Source organism: Pteropus vampyrus, unplaced genomic scaffold (assembly GCF_000151845.1).
Source record: "Pteropus vampyrus isolate Shadow unplaced genomic scaffold, Pvam_2.0 Scaffold88, whole genome shotgun sequence".
Taxonomy (NCBI): Eukaryota; Metazoa; Chordata; class Mammalia; order Chiroptera; family Pteropodidae; genus Pteropus; species Pteropus vampyrus.
This window is the reverse complement of record NW_011888869.1, coordinates 392,914-419,988: the sequence shown is the minus strand read 5'-3', so window position 1 is coordinate 419,988 and position 27,075 is coordinate 392,914. Positions and strand designations below refer to the sequence as shown.

Below are 27,075 nucleotides of genomic sequence, written 5' to 3'. Positions count from 1 at the left end.
TTGCAACAAAGCTGCAAGACAGCCATCACTTTTCTCATTTTATAGATGAGGAACCTAAAATTCAGAGGCTGGATAATTTTACCCCGGATCACAAAGCCAACACAAGACAAAGCCAACATTTGAACCCACAGTAGTATAGCTTCAAAACCACATCCTTAACTTTAGAATTTCAAACACAAACGAGCAAATAATGTTGGGCATGCACACAGCGGAGAGGGGAAGTGGCATCTGCCTACCGTCCTTGAAATTGCAGTTTCTCCAGGGCAGGAAGATGGAGAAAAGTGGAACAGGGAAGCTTGGTACGGGTTTTCATGGAAGTGCATCTCCTTCCCCAGCATAAGGAGGCTATCATGGCAGAAGAGGAGGTAGGGCTGATTGAGCAACCCTGGGCGGTTCTATTTAAGTATTACAGCTGCAAATCATCCCACTGAAGTTGGCCCTGGGACATGAAAGAGAAGGCCAAAGAAGAGGAGCACGTGAGGGTTTTATTAACCCAGAAAGTGCCAACTTCATTGCTGGCTAATGAGGGTTGGAGTTTCTGGGAAGAGGATGAAAGATCCAAGAAAAGTTGCCAGAGGATGAAACAACAACAACAACAACAACAACAACAACAACAACAACAACAACAACAACAACTAGAAACCACATACTACTACATACACCCCAAGGGATGCAGCAACAGTTGAACAGAGATGATCATTGTTAAAGCAAATATAAAGAAACCATAGATTGGATACGAGTTGGAAGGTTTACTTTTATGCAGGGAATCGGATCCAGTATAGAGTCTAGGCTCTGGGGGATGGAGTTTGGGAGAGGAAACGTGGGTCATTAAAGCCAAACACTTGTGGAACTCTCGTTTGGGAAACCGCATTTCTGCATGTTGCTGGTTGAGTAGTGACATGCAAACCCCTTTGCTTAGGTAGGACTGGGCTGGCTACAGGAGACTCGCTGTGAGTGTGGGGCCCACCCCAGACGATGGCATCCAGCTGCCTCTGCTTCATAGGCAGGTGCCTGAGTTGGCTGTGTGGCCAGGGCAGGGTCTTCCCAGGAATCTTATCTGCTCTGCACATTGCATCACTCTATTTCTAAGGCACAGGTGAGGAAATGGGGGATTAGAAAAGTCCAGTGACTTGACTAAACCACGGAGAAAGTTGATTGGAGCCCCCCATGTACACACACAATTTTGGTTTGCGGAGCATATGTACTTCCCATCACTCTGTCTAAATCTAAGTGCTTTTGACTCAGCTGTCAAGTAATGGCTCGCTTTAAAAATTTATTGCAGTCCACATAGAAACTAACTGAGAAACTAACTACAAACAATCTGCTCTCATACTTGTGGTAGTATGTGGTGATGACAAAATTTTAACAATAATGGAAACTTTACACAGAGGATCAATATTTCCCCAAATCTGTTAGTGTCTGTTGGATTCATATTTGTGACCCCGTGGCCCAGTGAGAAAATATTCCATGTTTAGATAAGTTTGTGAGATGCTTCGTTACATAATTGTAAACAGGTTTATTTACCATAGGGTTTCTCGGAACTTTTAATATGCCTTCATATGTTGTGCATATCTAAAAGGCAAATGTAGCAAGCAGTGTTCCCAAAAGTATTTGACTATGAAGTGCTTCCCCCTCACACATATATCTTCATGGTACGCTCCTGGGAAACATTTGGAAAAACACTTGGGCTAAATATACACTGAAATTCCAGCAAGACTAACATAGTTTTTCTGTAGTTCATCCTGTTTAGAGGAGATTGCAAAAATCTCCTTATGACAGGAATTTTGTAGATGAGACCCCAACACCTGTCATATTGAGAGAGAAAACAGATTTTCATGCTCTGGCCATTCTATACTTCACCAAAGTCGTTATATTTAAGTGAAAACCTGAAGCGGATTAAATCGAAGCCATAATGTATTCATCAAGGGAAATTAGACATAGTGAACACTCAGTGCATCGAGGGGAGCAATGAAGATTAGGAAGCTGTGAAAACATCTGCCAAAACTATGTGTCTGAAGAGCGATTTCTTATGTTTTCAACTTCCTTGAAAAGCTTAGATTCTTTTTCCAAGCACAGACTTGTTACCACATTCATCATTCCATCGAGTACCTGGTCAAGGTCCTCACCCACCTGTGTTCTCTGCAAATACTGAGCTCCCTGATCCAAGAGCAAAATGAGAGGAGCTACAGGGTCAGGGGGGGCCCGGGTGGTGTTGTGACAACAGACAGCTTCTGCCTCCAAGGTCAACTTTCGGTAATAAGAATGAAGTTCCTTCTGTGAATCCATAATCTGCCCATATAATCCTGTGCCCATTTTGGTCCTAGGACTTCTGAAACTCTTCCTGGGCCAGCATCTCATTGTCTATTTTTAGGCCGTATCACTCTTCCCAAAAGTCTTAGCTCTCCTCTATACTTTCACATCATCAACTTTCAATATCAAGTTTATTTCAGTGATCTTTTCCCAAACCACCTCTTATTTTTGCTTGTTTTACCCACTATCACAGTTCATTGATTCCTTCCTGTTCATTGTCTCACATTTAGAATATCAATATTTATGAAATACCTCTGCCTTTGGTCATCATCTGATAGAAGCCGTCCTTACCTGAAAGTCTTCTCCGTTTTCCAATTATTTCTGACACACTTGTGGAATTTTCTAATTCTCATTTCAGATTTTATCCATCTAGATAAAATTCCTCAACATCTGAAGGCCAACATCCTGCAAATGTGGTATGAGTGAGGGTTTTTAATGTATAAAACATGTCTGTAATAAGTTGATTACTATTATAAGCAGTTTAGTTGGGCAATTGAAGGCCCAACCTGTGAGGCAGTGTGTCAGGGAGTAAAGAGTTTGTTAGTTGTGACCCTGGACAAGTAACTGATCTTTCTGTGCCTCGTTTTCCCCACCTACAAACTGGGGAAGACATACTACCTACCTCATTTGATTATTACAAGGATTAATTGAATTAACATGTATAAATGGCTTATAACAGCACCTAGGACATAGTAAATGCCATATAATTATTAGCTATTATTATTTCCACCATTTAAAATAACAAAAGCATCTCAGAATGAAGTGCAGAGATTTTTTTTAAGTATGTTTTTTCTGTATTTTTCAGGCCCAGATTATAAAAAGGATTATCTACCTAAAATTTATCAGCACATGGCTTATGTAGGCGAAAAGCGTCCAGCACTGGAAAAAACCGGAGATCTCAGATATTTATGGAGGCCTTCCTCAAACAGAAGCTTTCCAATGAAATATAGACACGAGTATGCTGGTGAAATTGGTTGGGGAATACCAGAGCATAATTTTATCAACAAAACAAGGCTTGAGACTGGCTTTCACATTAAGGTAATGCTCTAAATTTATGTTCGTCATAGCATACTTTCTTTTTATTTGAATTCTGCCTGAGTTTGCTTCCATAGGAAGCATCCTGCTCTTGGTCTGTCATGGAGAAGTAATGAGATTTGAGTTTTGCAGAAAAGTGAATGTGTGAATAAATGTCCTTGCTACCATCCTCCTCGGTTAGGCCCCTTAATACATGAGAGGAGAGGAGTGAAGAAAATGAAGCCGTGGGTAATCCAAAAGCACTGGTGTTTGGCTTGTGGATACTCTCAGATTCACATTTATGCTGTGACATTCACACACTTCCCATCCCAACACCACCTTATGAGTGGGTGGTGTAAAGGAAGCGGTGCTGGACAGCATCCATCCACACTGCTCACGAATGAGCCCCGATCGCCAAAATCCACAGTGTCGATAAAGCCTTTGAATCAGGTAATCCAGAGGGCTCTTAGAAACCTTGTCTTATCGCTCTCCCTTGGTGATATGAATGCCAGCAGGAGCCCGTATAGTCTCCTGTGAAACAGAAGACAGACAGGTGATTTTAGAAGTAAAATCTCAGAATTCAGACTTTTTCCAGGTAAGCTTTGCATTATCTGAAAATAGAACATGTATCAATTATGCAATAACTGGATTTCCTCAAATTCTTAAGGCAATATAGTACAGCCTCATATGGTAAAGGTTTGTTTTTTTTTTTTTTTTTAAAAAAGCCATTCCCTGGCCCAGTCTGCACAGAAGTACAGGAAAGTGGTTGGCAGCTTAGTCTTGGACATTTCTGAAGACCTGGGTTCAAATCCTGACCTGAGGTTGGTCTGGCTCCGTGACCTTGGGCTGGTGAGCTCACCCCTCTGCGTTTCTGCTCTCTCCTCTGCCACCTGACCTTGCTTAGAGTGTTCACTTCACAAAAATCTCTGAATTCCTATCCTAGTTCTGTCCCCTACAAACTGTGAGTAACCTCAGGCAAGTTCCTTAACCTCTGTGTTTCAGTCTCTTCGTTGTGGATCTTAGTATTTACTCGATCTGGCTGTTGTAAACATTTAGACAAGTTAATATCTGCAAAGTGCTGGGAACCGTGTTTGGCATGTAAGTGGCACTCTACGTGTTTAATATTATCATTGTGGGGATTGAATTGAGAATATGAGAATGCACCAAGCATGGCGCGTCGCGTGGGGCTGGCATCTGCATCTCAGCTCTTGGAGCTGTGGTTGTCGCAGCTGATGTTACTCAGTGCCCGTTAAACAAAACAAACACTGAGGTTCTGAAACTGCACCCTCCGCCACTTAGGCCACAAAGATGAAGATCACAAATGTGCTTCCATATCTGACCTGAAATGTTCTGTATTTTGATTGGCGGGATGGTAACGGGCACAGTCATTTATCAAACTCATCAAAGTGTACATTTAAAATGGCTATAGTTTTGTGCATGGAAATTATACCTTAATAAAAATGCAAATTATGTTACAGAATATAGGGACCACAAAATATTGTCAAATTGGTTATAGCACATAGCTGTTTAAAATTCGTCCCTGGGAGAAATAAATTTACTTGAGTCAAAATAAAAAGAAAAGAAAAGAAATTCGATTAAATTTCAAAACTGGCCACAAGCAAAGAGAGTACGGCTCTAAAGGAAGGCAGCTGGTTTGAAGAGAATCCAGAACTTTCGTTGCCTTACTGCTTCTCTTTGGGCAAGGCCCGGCTTTGGCACGTGGCCCTCAATCTGTCTGCCCATCTTGAGTGTGTATTGCTTCTCTTCCTTCTTCATCTTTAACTTAAGAACACATTTGTCTGCTCAGATGAAGTTCAGTCCAGCACTCCTTGCCCTTGGAAGCAAGCTGAGAATCCAAAATAGATGTCCACCATGACTTAGCCTTCCAGGAAGGTATTCCGTTTTTGTTTGTTTTCCATTTGTATTTCACAGGCGACTTTAAGTCACTGCTCTGCTTGGCAGCACTGTCCTCTGAACCGCTGTGGGACTGAGTGTGAGCTGTAGGATGATTTTTCTCCGCAAGCTCGTGGCACACTCAGAAGCTGATCTGGTTTGACACAAACCAGAAGGGTTATTGCTTCTCATCTGTGCAGTTTCTTGGCCCCAGCATTTTGACAGTAATTGTTTTCACGGATTTACCTGTCTCAGGTAACAATCTTAAGCAATAGCTTAAAGGGTTCCTTGGCCTTAGAACTTTATAATGACGGCAAAGAGATTCACTGAGAATGACTATACATATTAACAGAGAATCAGATATAACTTTTCCATCAGTTAAGGCCTATGCTTTGTCATCGAGGCTGCTGATGTTCCCCTCTGCACCCAAAGCAGATGGCAATGTTAGTTTTTGAGTCTAGCCTCAAACTTGGATTCCGTATCAATCCAGTGCTTCAGGCAGCCACTTCCAATCAATAAGACTTGGCGTGAATTGACATTTGAGCTGATACATACACACATGTTCTATGCATAAAAACAAGCACCTAATTACAAATGATATAAGAGAGTCTGTGATGTAACGTAGGGAAATGTCTAAATCCATGTCCTTTTCTTTGGTGCCTTGTTATTGGCGGACCTCTATCACATCGCTCTGTCGCCCTCATCCACACCAGTCCCAGTCAAGCTGGCACTTTGTTTCATTCTAACTTCAGAGGCTCCTCAGTGTCTCTGACTGAGTTCCTCCTTTTAAGCAAAAACCTTCATCCAGTGGGTTTTTATAGCCTGAACAGCTGCTCTTCCTAATTTCCCGCTCCTGGTTTGTATAGGCTGGCAGCTAAGGGAGCTCAGGCACCTTTAGTAGCCTCTTGGTAAAAGGCCTAGGGCAGCTGCTTCCTACCTGGGAATGGTCTCTTCTGTTTGGGGCTCTGGAGAGGGGGTGGGTGGGTTCTGCAGAGCATCTGGATTTTGGTAGGAAGATAACTTCCAGGCTGAGTGACTCGTGAAAAATTTCCCCACATCGCAGAGGTCAGTAAAAATCACAATATTGGGTTTCTCTGCTGGATCTTTTTCTGTTTAGCTATTTCCTACTCACTCGTATGTGGATTACAATGCCATAATAATACACGTGGATATAAGCCAGTAAAGATCACTGCTTTTGTGATTACCTTAGATTTAAGAGCAGTACATTCTTCTCCTTTTTTTTTTTTTTTTTTCCAGTGGATTTGGTTTCTGCCAAACTGTATGTGTTTTTTTTGGAAGAATATGTGGGGACCATTAAAACAATTCCTTTGGTTTTAACCTCATGCTAAACTGAGGACAATTCTGACTGCTTCTTAGCTCAGCTTGTCTCCTCTCCTCTGGCCTTTCTTTAATTCAAACTTCAACAGTATCAGCTGGCTTCCTGGTGCCTATCTTCTGCTCCTGCACTATGACCTTGTGACCAAATTATTTAAGTCACTTGATTCCCTCTCGAAACAATGTTATACTGGACTTGATGACTAACTCTTCATAGGTGTTGTCCCAAAGACAATATTAAGTAAATTAATCATAATATATATTACAACCAGTATATCATACAGTATAACAGCTTGAAAAATCTGCAGACAGTAATAAGGAGAACTGTGGGAACCCACTAAAAGATTTATACATGGTACAGTATAAGAAAATAAAAAGTAAAATCTTCAAGGCTTTAAAATTTCTGCTTCATTTTTAACTGCCACAAATTCCATAGTTATGAAATACAAAGGGCTTCTTTGTGGTGGTTTTATGGGCATTTGAATAGATGAGTTCCTTGATGGCTGTTGAATAAACCCATCCTAGGTTGATTGTTACATTAGACATTTTTCTCAGTGCGATTTATTCAGAGAAAGTAAACATAAAAAGATACCACCGAATGAGTATTTACTATGTGAGGAAAGTACTGTGATTATTTCCATTTTACAGATGAAGAAACTGAGCTATTGATAGGTGAAGTTCCTTGCCTGAGACCACACAGCTAGTAAAGGACAGAGCCAGAATTTCAACCCAGGCGGTAAATTCAAGGACTAGGTGGGGAGTACAGTGTATATGAGACGAAATGATGAAAAAGGAAGTCAGAACATTAGACTGAAGCCACTGTGTATAGTGTATGTTTTTGTTATTTTTCTTTAAGGCAAGGTCTGGCAGGGTCACTTCCGATTGCCTTCCTTTATAAGGTACTGTATGCATCCTTTCTTTGTGGTTCTCTGTTTCCTCCCAGCTTACCATTCTGCATTAGTTGCACACAATATGCTTCATTTATAATATTAAAATGAATTATTAGTAGATATAACCCACATACTTGATAGAATAAGATGTAGCTCAGTAATAGTTATTTTTAATTTTTTTACTTAGTGAGTACTTTAATAGTGTTTCAAAATATATCATCAAACACATTCTTTGGATTATGGAAAAAATAGACAAGACAGTGAGGTTCTATCAAACCACATCTTCTTTCCTATACCAGCCTGACTCTGTTCATTCTTCCAAACTGTCCATCCTCACAAACAATGTCCAGGAAATTTGTAAAATTCGCCTGGGAAAAAGAACTATTGCCAGTGTGGAGTTGATCACTATGTCGACCGCCAATGACACATTTCAGAATTTCTGGGTGTCTTTCACTGCAAATTTCTCATTTACCTTTGGATTCATTTGGACGAATCATAGTCACCAAGGTTGGGTCTCACACTCTTAATCTCCAGATGTTATAATCAATAAAGAAGGTTTTTAAAAGATAAGAAAGCTTCTTTTTTTCAACCAAGTTATACAAGTGAAATAGAAAAATAGCTTTTCTAAAATTAGGCACATCTTTGGATTGTTGCTTTTCCTTCCCAGATGGGCGTGTGTGCAGTTCTCACTTTATGCTTCTTAGAGTTATTTGCATCCTAACGGGTTATGGTTTAATATAAAAATAATGACATTAGTACCTTTCATCCTGAAGTGCTATATAAAGCAATGCATTTTCTGATAGTGCGGTGAGCTTTCAGTAAGGGACTGCCACATGCTGACCATCTGTCAGGGAGGAGAAACTTTGGCTAAAGAGGCCAAATAACCGTCTTTTTTTTTTCTTGAAAATAATATTAACACCATGAACCTCTTTATACACAGATGTTATATTTTCCCCATTTTATGAAACTTGGCTTATAGGATCCCTCAAGTACACGGAAGGAAGTAATTTCCTTTAAAAATTTTACTCGTTACTAAATGTAATGTAAGTAAATTTTATGTTTGACGCTTCCTTTCTCTAAGGAAGGCCATGAATACAAGGCAGGCAAGTGTCACTGATGTGCGCTGCCAACCCTGTGTTCAAAGCAGCCCCATGAAGAATAATGCATTTGAAATGAAAAGCACCTCTGCCGGTAGCTAGGGTCACTGCCACTCCCACATTCTGCTGGGTACCACAGCCCCAGCGACCCGGCGCTTCAGCAAAACACAGGGCTTTCTCGCTCTTGTTGAGGTGACTTTATAATTATTGGAGATTTGGAAAGAAATACATGCTAATTTTCACACTTTTTGTTAAAATGTGGAAACATGAAAAAAAAAAAGAAGAGGAACTCAGTGTAATTTAGAGCCTAGCGAGTGTTTCTATTCCTTCGTTAAAGAAGGCTAAAAATATTCCATAGTGGTTACTAACTTTTGAAGGGCTTGACATAACTAACATCCTGAGTATGTGTCTAAATATAAACATCACCTTTAAAAAAATTCTACTACTTAAAATTACTAATTAAGCATGTATCATTGGTTTTCAACAAATATTATTTGATGATCATAGGGAGATACAAAGCTAAGAAAAGATTGTATAAATTAGAACAAGTTCTAGTAAACCTGTAGTTTGACTCCATAGCTCCTTAAAATATATTGTCAAAGAATTCTGAAACTTGTGCATGATCAAATACCCAAAGCCCAGGTAGCTAAAATACCAGAACATCTAAATCTGACATTTATCCTGGCTTTTTAAGATCTTTGGGAAAAATTCTAAAATCATTATAAATTTAGGATTATAATTTTCCCTTACTATTTATATACAACACTCACAGAGAACCTCAGTTGTGTTGACAAAAATGCATCGATTGCACAGCAAAGGAGACTAGCAATCTGGAGGTATCTATTCTTTCCCCAGGATTGAAACTAGGAGATCAAGAAATCTTAGTTGAGCAAATTGAAAACACTTTATTAGATATAGGAGGTCCTTTCAATGTCATCCCAGCTATGTCTCTGGGCACAAAGAAAATGGCACTGAAAATAAGTGCTGTAGGAATTCATGTGAGTTCCTTCAGTTGGGGAAGCATTCATAGGAAAGTTTCTTTGCATTGTTGAAGATTTTAGTGTGACTGCTCTGAGCAATTGGACGGCCCAATCCCAGCCTCATTCCAAATGGCTTTAAGCAACTTGAGATCTGAGATCTATTTTACTTGACTTTATACTTACAGGATCAACCCCACTCTTCCCAGTGCTTAGCATGGCAGAGATGATTCTCAAGAAATATGGGAGATGGAGACTGAGATTGCTTCTTTTCTCATGCAGTGTCTTAGTTGCAAGATGCTGAAGGGGAGAAATAAATTTTTAAGTGAGCATTAGATTGAGAATTATTCTACTTTTAGCTTTCAATAGTCATTTGAAAACTATTTACCACTTATTTTTTTTTTAAAAAAACTTATTTCTGCTATTACTGCTCACAATGCCTGAACTATATCTCTAGTGTAATTCTGTGCTGTGAAGGTAATTGGACAATAACTTGAGAGAAGCACACTCTTAACCTTTGTCTTAACAACACTGCCAACATATTAGAAAATTCTAAAGATGAGAACAGTTGCAAAACAGGCCTTGATTATATTTTAGAAACTATGCACTGAGCACAAATAGAGACTCGGGGAAACTGTTGTGTAGCTTTTTTGTAGCTTAAATAGTTGAATCTGCTCAAATTTCAGACTCTAGTGGGGATTATCAACCAATTCTGAATAAAGGGCTCATAACAAAATAATTGGTTACTCATCAAAAATCTTAACAATTCCTAACAGAGTAAATTCTAATTTTGCTTTAAAACAAAATCATAATGTATCTTAAATTATAGGAATAGTGTTATGAATAATAATGATCCATAATAAATGAGGAAAATATTTATGTCCTTGGAGAAGTACAGGGGGAAAAGAAGAAATATTTGCCTTTTCTCTAAGAATAAATGCGGCAAGTTGGCATTCACAATGCTTTTCAGAGCAAATCTATGTTTGTGACCTTAATGAAAAATTGAATGTGATTTACAAGTGAAAGTAGCCAGTTGAAGAACTTCTCATTTCCTCACTTTTCTCTCTTTGCATGCTAGTCTGCCTACTGTTTTTTTGTTTGTTTGTTTGTTTGTTTGTTTTAATAATGTCTCAGTTTAACCATCTATTAAAAGAGGGTTGTATTAGTTCTCTATTTGGCATAGCAAATTACCAAAATTTAGCAGCTTAAATCAATACCTAGCTATTTGCTCACAGTTCTGAAGGTTGGAAGTCCAGGAAAGGTATGGCTGGATTTTCTGCTTAGGTTTCACTAGGCTTAAATCAAGGTACTGGCTGAGGCTGTGATCTCATTTGAGCTTTGGGGGCCCTTCCAAGCTCATGTGGTTGTGGCAGATTTCTGTTACTTGTCGCTGTAGGACTGAGTACTCATTTCTTTTCTGGCCATTAACCGGGGCCATTCTCTGCATCTAGAAGCTGCCCACATTCCTCACCACCTGGCCCCATCCATCTTTAAAGTCAGCAACAGAAAATCTCCCTCATGTGAAATCCTTCTCGTGGTTTAAATCCCCTTTGCCAGTAAGAGCCCACTTCCTTTTAAGAGCCCACCCCTTTTAAGGGGTCCACTGAGCATTATCTCCCTTTCTTAAATTCAACTGATTTGGAATCTTAATTTACATCTACAAAATCCCTTCACAGCAGAACCTAGATTATTATTTGGTCGAATATCTAGGAGAAGGTATGTATACCAAGGGGTGAGAATCTTGGGGGTCATCTTAGAATTCTGCCTACCACAGGGATAATAATAATAATAATACCTTAGAAGATTGTTAAATGAATTAAGTGAGATGTGTATGTAAAGTACTTAGCATAGTATCTAGTGGAATAAGTCAGTAAATGAGATTTAGTATTATTAATGCCATATACACTGTATTTTCTTGCCTATATAGATTTCTGAATTACATTATGATTAGCACATTAAAAACATGATGAAATATGTTGCTCATTATTTGGATGCTCCACAGAAAACAGAGCTACTGGGGCCATAGGCAACAAACTCATAAAACCCAATGTTTAGTCTACTTGCTGAGAGTTGATGTACTTTTTCAAATTATTTAAAAATATCACAGTTAAAAAAACAGACCAGGACATAATTCATATTGGTACTGAAGCCCACACATAATGTGGTATAAAATGAAGTATGTGTCTCTGCACTGTTCTTTTTTTTTTTTTTTTTTGCTTTTTAATAAGAAAAATGCACTACAGAATTCATGCCTTAAACACTGACATTTTCCAGAAAGGGTTGTTTTGTTTCTACTCCTGCTCTGAATATAAAATGAATACTTCAAATGCTCCATTCACACAAAGGCCTTTATGCCCCCTTACTCCCTTCAATAGTTCCAGCCTAGAATAGGCAACATTATGCAATTTGGTGATCCAGCTACAACAATGAGAACGCTTCTCACGGGCTGTGGGAAGAAAGACACCGAAGGGGTTAACAGTAATATTTTGCAAATTGAGGCAAATGTAGAAAAGATTCATTAGCATAAGAAAAGGCAGCCTTAGGGGATTTTCCACTCAAATGTTAGGTACTGAGAGCTCCATGTTATTGAGGAGGAGGATGGAGAAGAGAAACCCTAGTGTCTATGCATTCTTAAAATATATTGCCATTGTATTCATTCTACTGGTGAGAAAGACCTCATACTTATAGAGATGGTTCTTTCTAGTAAGGGAAGTCAAAACTGGATATATGAAGAAAAGCATCTTGAGTGAAAAATAGCAACGAAGCAAAAGGATTCTTTAGTGATCAATCCCAAAAAGATTTCCTAAGTGTGTCAGATGAGAAGGGGTTTAAGATTAAAAGTGAAAGTATTAAGCAATGATGTTAACTGGACTAGGCCCCAAACGTCCGCAATTAATTTAAGTCAAATTTAACAATTTTTAACTCGTTCAGAAATTGTTTCTAATTCACAGTATCTAAATGTAGTTAGCAGATATTTCCCTTTTATTAATGCCTAGACTTTTTGAAAGGTTGCTTAATAGAAAATATCTAATTTTGAGTTATATTGCTTTTGTAATTATAAGAGATTGTTACTGCTTTCTTTCATATGGAGAATATACTAATCAGTTGTTACCTGTTTCTATAAGATGATGAATTAGTTTTTGAATCAATTTTTTTCTTTTATGAACAACTGATCAGTGAAAAAATGATATTTTTGATTCTGAATTTCACTAGTTTTAACACCACAGTGAGCATGACTGTCAAAATAAGTGTAATTAATAAATTACAATAGAGAAGGGCCAGCTTATTTTAGATAACAAAAGTCTTGAGATGTTATATACTGATATTTATAGAAGTGAGGGGGAGGAGAAGAATCTGTTATTTTGTTTTTAAGAAAAGTCTTTCCAGATTAAGAGGAGGCAATTTTTGGTTATTAAAAATGGGAATGAAGATAAAAGAAGATCATTCAACTCCTGGAAAACTTGTCCAGAAGCTGATAATAAAAATTATTTATAAGTCAATTGATAATGTCAGTTTTCAGGGCATCAATAGGTCAGAAATTAATGGAAGAAACAAAATTACACACTATGATCTTTCCATTATGTACAAATGATTAGTTATCATTTTTTTTGTGTGTGGAATAGTGAGGCAACCTTACATTAAAATCTTGTCACTTTCTTTGGTTATTTATTCTATACATGGACATTAAAGAGCTAGAGATGACTAAGTTTTGAGATCCTCTCCCCTGAGTATATTACTTAAGTAAATGGATCTTTTCCCAAAAAAGTAACTCTGAAGTACTTGTTCATGAAAGCCATTCTAAACAAAAACTTAAGGGAAAAGGAAGAAAAAAGGATTTTTTAAAAAGTACCAAGTAATTTCTCTGATGTTGAAATTATCATAATATGATTCTGTTACTTTTTATGAATATAGCATCCCATATCAATTTAAGCAAAATATGCATTCCAAAACTGAAGGGAAATACTTTTGATAATCCATACCGTTGTTTCCCAACCCTTTTGTGAAAAACTGAGAAACGATTACCGACCAAAACCGTTTTCAGTATAAATTTGAAGCTCATTCCCCATGCTTATTCATAAGATGTGCCATCCATTGACTTTTTCCTGGGGAAAAGGAGCCAGCAAATAGAGGTCACCAATTCAGTGATAATAGTTAATTTCAGTGTACATGAGAAGTTGTGAGGTTTTTTTTTTTAATGTGGGTATTGGTTCTCAGCTGCCAAATATTTCATCAATATTCTAAATTATGCTTTCCAAAAGGAGGTTTTAGACCTACACTTTACCATAGCTATCTATAATCCAGCTCTTTCCTATGTTATCACCACCACATTTTCTAATTCTGTGAAGGTAAAGTGAAAAGACCTAAAGTCTTTGAGTCTAAGTGATAAATAGTAGTTTCAAATGCCTGTTTCTTTAGACACAGAATCATAAAGACGAAAAGAGTGCTACCCAACACCTAAGCCTTTTATATAGAAAGTAAAGTACGTAGGGTCGCATTTATTTCACTTGTTGTACTTTTCTCTCTCAGTTCAAGAATCAAAAAACCTTCTTCTTTTAATCGAATTTAACATTTCTTATTTTATTTTCCACCCTGAGTCCTTTTTTGACTAGGAACGTAGACCCTTAGACATGTTAGTGTCTATTTACGTTGGAATTAAGGGTACATTAATTTTCTTCCTTTTACAGTATGAAGAACTAAGCCAAGCTGCTGTTGATAAATTAAGCCACAGATACCAAAATCCATGGTAAGCACTTATGAATATATTTTTAATTAATTAATTAATTAGTTTTCTTTCTAAATTAGTAAAAGGGTTAATTTTAAAAAACTTTTAAGTATACCACCACTTTATTTTTTATTTCTGGTAGGTTTCTTTGTAAAATTATGAATTTTTATTCCTAATAAACATGAAATTTTCAATATCTGAGGATTTTAATTAAAAGGAAGACAAGGGCAAAGCAAATATAGAATAAGCAACTGTTAGAATATAGTGGAGAAAAAAAATTAAAAAGCCAACGGCGATTAAGAATAGCAGCTGGATGAGTAGGGCCGCTTTAACTATGTAAATAATTCTTTCTGTGGAGAAACAACAATATAATTGTTTTTGGTTTTAAAAAAAAAGCTCATTTCATGCTGTTGGCTTAGAAACCATCATAATGGGTACTCTTGGTTAATAAATGTAATCCTACTGAAGTCACACAATAGCTTGAATTCATGCTATTTTAAGGCAGCCTTTAACCTAAATTAAACATGTCTAGCTCAAGGTATGTTAAATTACAGGAAAAGAACATATCTAGGCTTGTCATCTAGATGTAACATATAATTCAGATTCCTAAAAGGGGAAGGATCAATTGGCATTGCTCTTACAAGACTGCAGATTCAATAAGGTCTTTGTTACCCTTAGATTTTTGGAGGTAAGGTTTTCTGAAGCCTATTTCACCTCATTTTTAACTGCTGAAGGATACAGCATTAACATGTGCAAAGTTAATGGGTTTTAGTCTCTTTCTGCTATAGCACAACAACATAAACTGCACCCAAAAGAGACAAGCCCTCAATCCCATGTCAAAAGTCTATTAGTTCTTACAACACAGTCCCAGGACAACAAAAGATCTCACTGGGTAATTTTTATAACTTATATGTATAAAGCATATCACATGTTTAAAGGCATAGAGAAATAATTTTTATAACATATATAAAGCATATCACATGTTTAAAGGCATAGAGAAATAATTAAATGTACTGCATGCAAAGCACATGTTCTCATTAAAATATTCCACTTCATTTGTTCAGAAAACATTGCAGACATCTATTTACAAATGTCCTATCAAACATGCCAAGCAAAAAACAACAACAACAAAAAACAACATTAAAGGCCACTGAAAAGCAAAGAAAGTTTAACAAGCACTTGTGATATAAATGTGAAAATTTGCTGCGTTTATTATATAAAAGACTTGTTAGAAAGTATCTGGATATATTGAAGCTTGGAACATTTCCCTTGAATAAAAGAATATTGACTACATTAACTTCTAGGGAATATGATATAGATTGTACCAGGTCATGAGGATGCAAAACATTTATGAAAAACAGTTTGTACTGAGAGGATTATGGTTTCGACTGTAAGATTTTGTGTATATAGATATACATGAAGAAAAATAACAAAACCAATTTGCATATGTTGAGCGACAAATTAATAATGAAGACAATTATAACTAGGATAATGAAGACAATTATAACTAGGAAAGTTAAACATTTCTTTTTTAGCGTATCGATGACTCTGTAGTCTCTCCCTCAGGTCCTATTTCTAACTAGTCAGGTGTCAATAAGCTAAATGCTACAGCCCTCTAGAGACGTTAAGCACATCCAACTGCTCACAAGTCTTCCTGTCCCAGCATGGGCTAGGAAGATGCTCTTGGATAGGATGCTGACTAAGACAGGCCCAGGTGCGCCCGGCTCCCTTGTGTTCTCTAAGTGCAACTGAAGACCATCTCTTTCCTGGGCAAGGTTAGTGCTTAATCTACCAATCTAGGAAAAAGAGTCGAAGATTCAAAATTAAAAGCAACATGATCCAATTTTTTTTTTGTAAGATCACTCTGGAATGTTGGAGTGCTGTGTGGAGGAGAATGGATTGAAAGGTGACATGAACGATTGTAGGAAGGTCAGCTAGGAGACTTCCATTTTTAACAGGCCCATCTTGAATTTTCCGTGTGCTTTGCAAATGAGCCAAAATAAGTTGTGATTATAGAATGCTGTGGGAAGGAGAAAGGATTTGACTTGAACTTTCAAAGGAACATAAGCTTTAAATAAATGGAAAAAAGAAGAGATGGTATTTGCTGTAATGATGGGAAGTAAGAATGTATTCAGCAATGCAGTGAAGTAGATTTTAACATTATCTTAATTTTACAGGTGAAGAAATTGAATTTCAGAGGCTAAGTTACATGACTGAGGGTCACAGACCTAACATGTCAGCCCAAGTTGACTGATTTGATCTGGGATAGGATCTGGGCTTGGACATTTTTAAAGGGATCACTCTTCAAGTAATTCTGATGTACAGCCAGGGCTTAGTGCCACTAGTGAAGACTGAGAAAAGATTGGGAGTGAGCCTCGGGGGCTGCCCACATTGAGGACAAGATGAATTGAGAGCCACTGGCGGAGAAAAGGAGCCTAAAGTTAGGGCAACAGAAAGCTGTCAAAGTCATTGAAGCATTTCAGAGAGGAGGGTTTAATACAAGGGAATGGAAATCCAAGAAAACAATAACAGACAAATATTTGAAAGTTATCAGTGGTCTCAGAAAAAGCACCGTAGGAAGAGTAGGGTGATTTGAGTGAATACAACCAACGCTAAAGAATTTTTATCTGGTGACATAATGGAGGCAAGAGTCCACTGTGTTTTTGAGATTAGAAGGACAATTGCAGGATTTCCTCCATTCTGAGACATACTTTCAAAATTTTAACTTTCTTGAAATCAGGATATGTTTTATAATAGTTGTTTACAAATGTAGTGTACAAATGTGGTGCCTCTTTTCTTCTTCCCACGTAAAGCTGTTATTAAATCAATGGTGTTTTTACATAGTTTATTGCCCCTTAAAGACCAATAAAGATATACTTCAACAAACATAAAATGAAAACCTGCTGTTTGCCAGGTGCTCAGAATTTAAAAAATTAATAAGCAGAGGCCTGACTCTCAAGTAGCTCACAGACTTTCAGGACAGATTGATGTGAACAGAAGCTTGCAATACAATGTACATTGACGGAGAATGATTGCAGTAACTGGGTGTGGTTTAACTTTTTTTTTCTTCTGAGTTGAAACACTATTGTTTTAAATATTAAGTTTCTCTAAATATGTGACCCAATGATTAACTCATTTTCATATAGTCTCCTCTGTTTGTAATTGGGTGTTTTCTAATATATACATACAATATTTTTAATTTCAACAAAAAGAATAAAAAGCACAAATAGGAAATGGAAGAACTGGTTTCACAGCCAAAATAAAAGAGGTCATAAGAAAACAGGGCTTTTTGTTTTGTTTTAAGGAGTGAATCCTGTAGAAGCTATACACCATTACCGAAAATTGTGGGGCATGGACGTATCTTGTTTTATTTTTCTTTTCTTTACATTTAACACAGTGCTTGGCATACACGGGACACTCAATACATATTTGCACATTCTAGTTGTTCTTATCACAACAGCACAAATTGGTATTGTTCAGGCTGGAGAAGCTGGAAGGAATTCAAGTCATGAGGACTCCTGAGAAAGATTTCAGCTGGCTTTAAGTAGAATGTTTTAGGAAAACTTCTGGCTGCTGACTTGGGTGAACATTTTATCCATGCAAGTGAAAGAGTTACTGAGATTATGAAATCAACAGAATTAGTCACACACAGACGTCATTCCATAAAGGAGCTGCTGACATGTCTCTGACCTAATGTCACAATAAAGTTGCCTCTTTGCCACCTGGGGCCTTGAGATATTTGCCACTTATTTGCCGATTTATATATTTGTCTTGAAAAGAATGTCTTAAGAAATATTTCAAGTTCCTATGGTTGGCCATTGTCAATAGATGGGGGGTGGGGGTGTCAAGGAGCCTGTAAACTCCAAGGTAAGGACAACCAAACTGGACGTCAGCCTTGGAAGAGAAGGGCAACAGGGGTTTTAAAAGATCAGAATTAACTACAGCCTCCCCCAACTTTTCATTTACTTGAGAGTTACAGAAACATAGCTTTTTTCAGATGTTGGCTCTCCCAATCTGCTTTCTTGCCTGACTTTTCGTAATCATAGGATTTGTTAGTGAGCACCGTCCTCGAGAAGTGCACAGCATGGCACAGTTGGAAAAGTGCTGAGTCAGGAAAGCTGGTTTCAGTAGGAATTTATCTTTCCTAAGGTTGTAATACAGGAGATGCACAAAGGCTTAGCGAAAAGGAAGCCCAACAGTGTCTGCAGTAATACAAAGTCAGAAATAACCTCATATCTCCCAAATAGGGGATTGTAAGCATTTATACAGCCCTATCTACACAGCGGTTAACAGCAAGAGCTCTGAGGACAGACTTCCTGAGTTCAAGTCCAAGCTTTCCTACTTATTAACTGTGATACCTTGGACAAGTTATTTATGCCTCAGTTTCCAAATCTGTAATACGATGGTTATTGTATAGATGTGTTGTTATATATACAGCACTTAGAACACCTCTTGGTATATACTAAGTACTCAGTAAATTGTGTTACTATATAATTTCTCTCGCAAAACAGGACACTTTTGAGACTAAAAGGAAGATAATTGAAATGGTCATGAGGACAAGAGGCTAAACTGAAACTATCCTGAACAAATCAGGGTACTCTGTTAATGCTATCTATTAGTTAAAGAAATGAAGTGCATTGAAATAATGTAGCAAAATGTATTAATATTCATATTATATTGTTAGCTAAAACAATCAGTATGGAGATTCAGTGCAGGTTAGAAATTCATACTATATAGCTGAATCTCCTGAAAGTAGAACAAAAAGTCCAAAGGATAAAAAAAAATAATGGGAAAAATATGAAAAAAAGAAAATCAATTAAAATTAAATTATATCCAACTATTAAGAGATCAGAGAAAACAGAAAGAAATCACTAATACAAGAAAATTTCTAAGAAAATAATAACATAAATTTCCAGATTGAAAGTCTCCATCAAAGTAAATTTTTAAAAAACTACACAAGTCAAGTCACTGTGAAATTTCATTATACTGGCATGAAGAGACAATTTTAAAGCCTTCCAGAGAAAAACTTGGATATTTACAAAGGATCAGGAATCAATAAAGTATAATACTTCTTGATAGCAATACTGGACACTAGAAGACAATGGGACAATGACTTCCATGTCAGTCAAAAAGTGACTTTCATCTTAAAATTCTACGCCCAGCCAAAGGATCGAGTGGGAAGGAAGAAAAAAAGAAATTTTCAGATATGTATGTGTTCAAAGAAATGCACCTCAAAGCATTTTTTCCCAGGAAGCAACTGGAGAATATTACCTAGCAAGACAAGGGGGATAAATCAAGGAAAGAGAAAGGAATACTTTTCAAGAAGCTAGAGACCCAATAAAGGTGACAGGCAAAGGGAATTCCCAAGATGATATCAAAGAAAAATACCATCTGGCCACGCAGAAGCCTAAAGAACTATCGGCTCAGACGGTAGTGGGACAACTGGGAGATCCAGAGGGAGTGTGTACTGAATACGAATTTGGGTTAAGTTCCAGAAGAAACAAATAAGCTAAAAAGTGGCTGTATTTGGAGAAAGAACATTGAGGCAGGGAGCAGGGAGAGAAGAGGAGGGCTTTTTAAATTATTATTTATAAGCATTTTAGTACTATTTACATGTATTATGTACCTGGACCTAAATTATTTCATTAAAATGGAAAAAAAATAGTTCTATATTATGTATAATATATAAGCATTTTCTTTTGATAAACATAATAATCATAAAATGAGAGAAATAGCAATAGTCAACTATAATTTTATTAGTTAAGGGTGCTAAAGTTGGAAAAAATTCTGTGTGAAACCAGGACTTTTAGTACTAAAGAAACATTCATTGACCTGAATAAACATGGCTTTCCGTTTATGCAGAAAGGTGTAAGGTGTGCCTGTATTTGGCATTCGTTAGGTGGTGTGTAGAAAATTGCCTGTTTTATTTCATAATGAAATACAACTGGCAAAACCAGTTGTTAAACTAGCAGAGACTTAATGACAGCCACTATTTAAAATATATTGGTACACAAATGCATGCTTTTTACTTGGAGTTGTTTTCTTCAAAACATCCATAAATCTTAACAGCTTTCTATTTTTAAGGCTGTAGTTCTTGGCACACTGGAGGGATTTCCATAAGCATTAAGGAACAAAATTGTCTAAGTTTTGAGACTATCAGCAGCGATTCTCACTTTGGCCCTTCAGGACTGTTATTTAAAAGCTATCTTCACATTTCCTTCCCCCGAGCCTCCTCTCACCCTAGTCTTTTCTTCAGCTGGGCGGTGAGGGAGGAGGGCTCTCAGGAGGCCTGGGGTGCAGTCAGGTCAGTACAGAGCACCCATGTCACTACTGCAGTGCCACATAGATAGTTGGTGCCCATTTATCCATTCAATACATACCCAGATGCCAACTATGTACCAAGCACCATGCTATGCCTGGGGTTTCAGGAGTGAACAAGACAGACATAATATAATGCCTGCTTCCTTATATCCCATCAGGCTAGACATGACAGATCCAGCCTAATATATGCTTGATAATTTAATTGTAGGAGGTGCCAAGAGGTACGTGTAAATGTTTGTTGTTGAATGAATATTGCTCATCTTGGGATGGAGCACTTACAGCAAAAGGATAAGACGTAATAGTTTTAGAAAAGCTACTGTTTTTAAGAGAAAAACTAGCTAAAGAAGAGATAGTGCTGGTAATCTTAAGAAAATTTACTAGGCTATCATTTGATGCCCAGGTGGGGAAAATCTCAGTCACTTCAGAATGCGGCCCTTGACTGCAAATTACTCTCCATGTAATTTATGAAATAAACTGATGTCTAAAGCATGTTAGAAAGAGGCACTGCAATCCACTGGCCTATCTGTAATTTCTCAGCATTTCAGACATCAGGACTGTAGCTGTTAAAGCCTGTTTTAGGAGACCAGGGTTACCGACAGAGCAGACGCTGGACCCAACAAAATAGTGTGTGACAGTGAAATCCAAGCATGGACTGCAAACTAAAAATAAACAGATGAGCTAAAATTTCAGGCTCAGGCCTGGTAATTTCGAATGTTGTATTACTAACATTTACATGAGTGGTTTACTAAAGATCAATAATATCATTTAGCTTATATCTAAATTACCAGATGAAACAACAAAATAATAATCATCCATTCCATTTAATGTGCATTACATACTATCATTTCTGCTTTTCCTTATTATTATTATTATTATTATTATTATTATTATTATTATTTTACTTTTTCTTTTAAGACTTGATAATTTGAGGTTTCCATAACTGGAAGATCCTATAAGCAAGACTTTAGAATTGGACAGAGTTGGTTTCTTTCCCTTATCTTATGAAATGTAGTTGCCCTTTGAAACTCCGTTTCAAGGTAAAAAGGGGAATAATAATAACTAGCACATGGGGTTGTCTTGAGATTGAAAGGTCAGTGTGTATAAAGTACTCAGCATGGATCTGACACAGTTAAGAGTTTATGAGTATGTCATCACTTTGTCTTTAAATGTTGCCTCATATTTATAATACGATCCTTAAAAGCACTTTGTGTTTATCCTCTATAAGTGTAATTCAGTTTTTGAGAGTGTCGCTTCTGTTCTTTATTCCATCCAAACTATGGACAAGTGGAGTACCAAGAAAGTAAGACACAGTTCCTGTTTCAAAGAGCTTATCATATAGTGGGGTGGGAGAGAGACACATAAATAGATAATTATACTAGAGTATATGAAGATGCAGTGATATATTTGGTCAACTAATATTTATTACCTATTTGTGCCTGGCACTATGCTTGGTGCCCAGTTTAGATACCTAACAGAGTGTAACCACTAAATGCAATGCCTGTTACTATAGGGAGTATTTTAGATGGTATAGTGGACACATATATCTGGGAATCTAAACTTCGAGGAAGAATCAGGAAAACTCCATAAGGTCATCTGAGCTTGAAGGACAGGTAAGAGTTAGCTTCTAGAATTGCTATATTTAGATTCCAAGATGCTATTATTTTGTGTGAACATATTCACATGTTCCGATGAATTACCCTGGAGAACAATTACCACATATTTGACAAAAACTTTTCATATCTAGCCTCTATGGCAATGTGTAAAGATGGCAGGGTTTATACAGAACACTGCAGCTTATTTTCTGTCTAGCAACTTAAAGGCTAACTTATTGAAATTCAAAGATGAATTACACAGTGGGTAGCAGAACAAATGTTTTCTTCATTGAGCAGAGCTGAGGCCTTTAAGACAGTTTTTCCCAGAATCAAGGTCACTCTTTGCAACTGTTCGGTAAGACATGATTTGGGCTTCACCTCCTCCTTCAAATCCACCGTGACATCATCCAACCCTTTCTCTGGGTTAGATGCATTTGGTAATGATGAAGAAACAACAACAGAATAGGAAAGCGATACTGGTTTGACGTATCTTACCTATAAGATGCATCTTTGATCTTACTTATTTATAAAATAATTTTAAATGTCAAATAGAAAAAAAAAAAACCCCAACTCTAAATGGATGTCCAGTTGATGATTTAACCCACAAAGAGGTATCATCCCAAGGGATTTGAAAGCACAGAAATATGAGTATAAATCTCTAGTGCACAAAAAGAACTGCAAAGGTCTTGGTAGAAGTGTTGGCAGTGTTACTCTGACTCTACTGTGGGTATATTGTGGGGTAAAGCAAGTAAGCAATGATGTGATTGTTTAATCATTCCCAGTTTGGTTGAGAACCAGGATTCTGGGAGTGAGAGAATGAAAATACAGATGTGGAGATAAAAGAGCTGAAAAATAAATCCTGAATTTCCTTGGGAAGATACACATGTATATATATATGTATGATTGTGTGTGTTTACATTTTTTTTTCATAGCTCTATTTACTGTAAATGCCTAGACATAGGAACCAACTCAATAGCAGTGAGCTCCACTAGTTACTCAGATTCCACTCTTCAAATACCTTTTCCACTAAAAGAAATTGAGGCTTCTTGGAGAAATGTTTGATTCTGGATTTGGAGAAGGAAATGGAAAGCATGAGCCTGGTACATCCTGCCACACCAGACAAGGAAGCTATCCAAGACTACTACAGTCCTGTCTAAGGGAGTTAGGAGCCAAGCTTGAAGAGACTCCCACTGACCAAAAATAGGGCAATTTTGCAGAAAAGGGTGGTAACTGCAATGGGTCAATGCACATCTACCTCCATATACATATACACGAACATCCATGAGTTCATAATGTCACTTTAAAAAACACAACAAACTAGCCACATTGGAGGATTCCAATGAACCAACTTACTAATTTGAAAATTAGTAAATAAAAGAAAAGAATCAAATATTAATTCTGTCTTTCCGATAACAAACTGTACCACTGCAAACCAAACAGAAGATGAGGTGACTTTAAAAAAAAATCAAAGTAATCCAGCTAGTACAGAAAGAACAAAAGAATTAGGACACCATGATTTTGCAAATTCTAATAAATTAATGAATCTAGGCACTAATAATCAATGGCTGCCAAAACCAGAAAAAGAGAAACAATCAGATATTATGTACCTCTTGATGAGAGAGCACACCACCTGGAAAGTAGTTTTATAGGCTAAATTGTGTCCTCCCCAAAATTCATATGTTGAGGTCCTTCCTAACCCCTAGTACCTCAGAATGTGACTGTATTTAGAGACGGTTTCTTCAGAGGTAATTAAATTAAAATGAAGTAATTAGGGTGAATTGTAATCCCTTATGACTGGTGTCCTTATGAGGAGAGGAGATTTGAACAGAGATGCCCATAGAGAAGTGACCATGTGAAAACACAGGGAGAAGATGGCCACCTACAAGCCAAGGAGAGAGGCCTCAGAAAAAACCAACCCTGCTGACACCTTGATCTTGAACTTCTGGCCTCCAGAATTGTAAGAAAATCCCCTTCTGTTGTTTAAGCCACCCAGTCTGTGGTGCTGAGTTATGGCAGCCATAGAGAACTAATCCAGTAGCCTTGCCCAAAAAACCCAACCCAGCTTAGATTAAGACTCTGAATTCAACTAACGACAGCAGAAAATTTTAAATGACAACATGGGGATGTTGCCGGAAAAATGGATTTTGGGAAATTTTATAGAACAAATGGAAACAAAATTTTTATGAAATAAAATTTGTTCAACAAATAGCGAGAAAGAGGAGGATGAGAAGGAAGAAGAAGAAGAAGGCAGGGAGGAGAAGGAGCAAAGAGGTAAAAGAGAACCTATGAATTAAAAGAAACTTAAAACCAGTTGCAAGATGTGAAACTTATTTGAATTCTGTTTCTACCACGCTGTTAAAAAATTATAACATTTATGAGACAACTAAAATTTTGAAGGGCCAATATTTGGTGACATTATTAAATTTTTAGGAGAAAAAATGGCATTGTTATTATGTTGAGAAAAATAATTTTTATACTGAGAGTTATAGCAGAAAGATAGGATGTCTTGGCAGGGGGGAGGATTAGCAGGATAAAAATGAAATAAGACAGGCTATAAATTGACAATGTTTGAAGTTGGGTGACGACTACTTGGGGATCTTTAAATTATTTGGTCTATTTTTGTGTATATTTACATTTCCAAAGTAACTGAACATAAATTGTGTTAACCTTATCCTTAGTTAATGCAGGTCAAGATTTAGCATCTGGATAGGTAAACTTGACCCCAAACTAAATTGAATCAATACTGTCATAGTCTCCCAACTAACCTTTGCTTGCACTGCTGCTCAGCAGCTGAAATAAACGTGGCTCTCCTTTCTTCCCTTTGCTCTTTTCTGATACACAAATAAACAAGTGATGCCCAGGAAGTGCCCGCATGAGGAGAAGCACTGGACTTGGTGTTTCAGAAGCCCTGAGCTGCTGAAATTGGCAGACGTTCTTGGACGTCGTATATAAACTCTCCCATATCTCTGGCAGCACCAGGAATTAGAGTCGACATTCCTAATAGGTGACCCTAGACAATCTAATATGTTGCATTTCTGGTAAGGTTTTGGACAGCTGCCCCTGAGGCTATGTGCACAAGGGACAGTCACTTCACATAAATCATTTAAAAGTCCTGAATGACAGTAAGCATCTCTGTGTATTCGACAAACTCTTGGCAACAGGAACTTTTGGAGCATGTTATTCTGCACAGGAAGACATGTTTGATTTAGATTGTATGGCCCCTGTGACTGGAAGCCCAGCTGGTACACATAAGGGCAACCCGCAACATGCTGTCAATATCACTGTGAGAAGGACAGCATTTTTCACATTCTGGAGCTCGGAGAAGACAATCTGGTGAAGTAACGAAGAAGTGTTCACTTAGGGTAATGTGAGATCTTGCTTGTTTCAATTCTTTACTTCAACTAATGGCGGCATATTTAACAAGCCTTTCAAATAGAATGGTTGTGTTTCCTATGAAATAAAAGCAATAAGTCAAACCAAAATAATCACAATCTGAGGTCTGAAGCATATGGCGTGTGTAATTTTACAGAACTGCACAAGCCTTCGATGCTCTGCTTCTAGAAGAAAGCACGAGAGAATGGGCTTTTTCTACTTAAAGGAAAAATAAATAGTCTTGCATTTAGTTATCTCTTTCCGTCTTTTAAAAATAGCATTCAAGCAATGTTCTTATGCCTGCAGTAGTTACACTGGCAATTTGGGACGACTTCTTTTGTGTTTTCCCAAGCACTTCTTTAGGAAGTGATTTCATTTTTATCCTTGACACAGTAATGTTTTATACTAATGTAAATTTCACAGTTTTGTTTACAAATTCAAAAAAATCCTATCTGCTTCTGCAAAACAGTTTGTGTCTGTAGATAACGTGGACCCGATTTAATTTTTTTAAAATTGTTAATAATGTAGAACTAATCATAGGCATTTTTGATCTTTTGGGAGGGAGGGAACTACCAAGCAAGAATAAGATTCAGGCAGGTATACAATTTTAGCATCTACATTTTATTATGAATGGTTAACCTTGGAGGTTTATTGCAATCAAATAACCTACTAGTAGCCATTTTATTCATTTATAGGTCCATCAGTAAATGAGCAATTGTTTATTCATACACTAATATCTTGGTCCTTTTGCCCTGGGACTGTCTTGCATAGACTGTTGGCTTTCTGTGGAGTTCCCTAGGTATACACCGAATACGTACAGGCCAGGTGTCTGTCTGCTCAATACACTCTGGCTAAGACTCTTGTTGTCTAAAGACAAGATCAACAATATAGATATCTTCTGGATCTTTGAAGCTATAAATTACCTGAAATGTTGTCCTAATCATTCAGTTGAATATTTCCTGGGACCTTTATGTTAAACAGGGTAAGTTGCAACTCAGAGAGAGAATCTCGACTTTCCTGACATCTCGAAGACTGAAAATTAAACAAACAAGCATGACATATGCCTTCTAGATAAATCCCTATAAACGTCTTTGGATATGAATTACTAAAAATTAGCTTCATTTATAGGCCTCTATCTCCACTCACCGAGAATCTCCTGGGCAACAATGAACCTAGGATAAATTCCATCAGCATTAAAATTTTTCTCTACTAATAATTGCTAAATTTATTTGTGTACTCATTTTATTTGTCCAAATATGAAATATCAAGATACTTTCATGTTTTAAGCATCTCCATGACAACTTGATTCGGGATCAAATAAGTGTTATTCTAAAGAATTAAGGTTAAGTCTTTTGAAAACAAGACACAACATCCTCACGTGTGATTCTATAAGGGCAGGGAGGGAAAGAAGATCAATGTGTAAGAAATAAGGTTGGATATAACTAAATGATACAGCTAAAACATGCAGCATCCCAATTTCCTCGAGACCTCCTATGTGGGACTACCTCTTCAAGATATGTTCTCTAGAGAAGGGCCAGTTAATAATGCTTT

The 27,075-nt window shown here is 37.2% G+C and overlaps 1 long non-coding RNA gene across 1 annotated transcript in view; it reads right to left on the bottom strand.

The window, feature by feature from the left end:
* Positions 1–1,496: 1,496 nt before the first annotated feature.
* Positions 1,497–27,075, bottom strand: part of LOC111742195 — a 41,828-nt gene continuing 16,249 nt past the window's right edge. Inside the window, exons 3-4 of the long non-coding RNA XR_002781226.1 lie at positions 9,703–9,816; positions 1,497–3,855 (exon numbers count right to left, since the gene is read on the bottom strand). This is a non-coding gene — a long non-coding RNA (uncharacterized LOC111742195). The remainder of the gene's footprint in view (positions 3,856–9,702; positions 9,817–27,075) is intronic.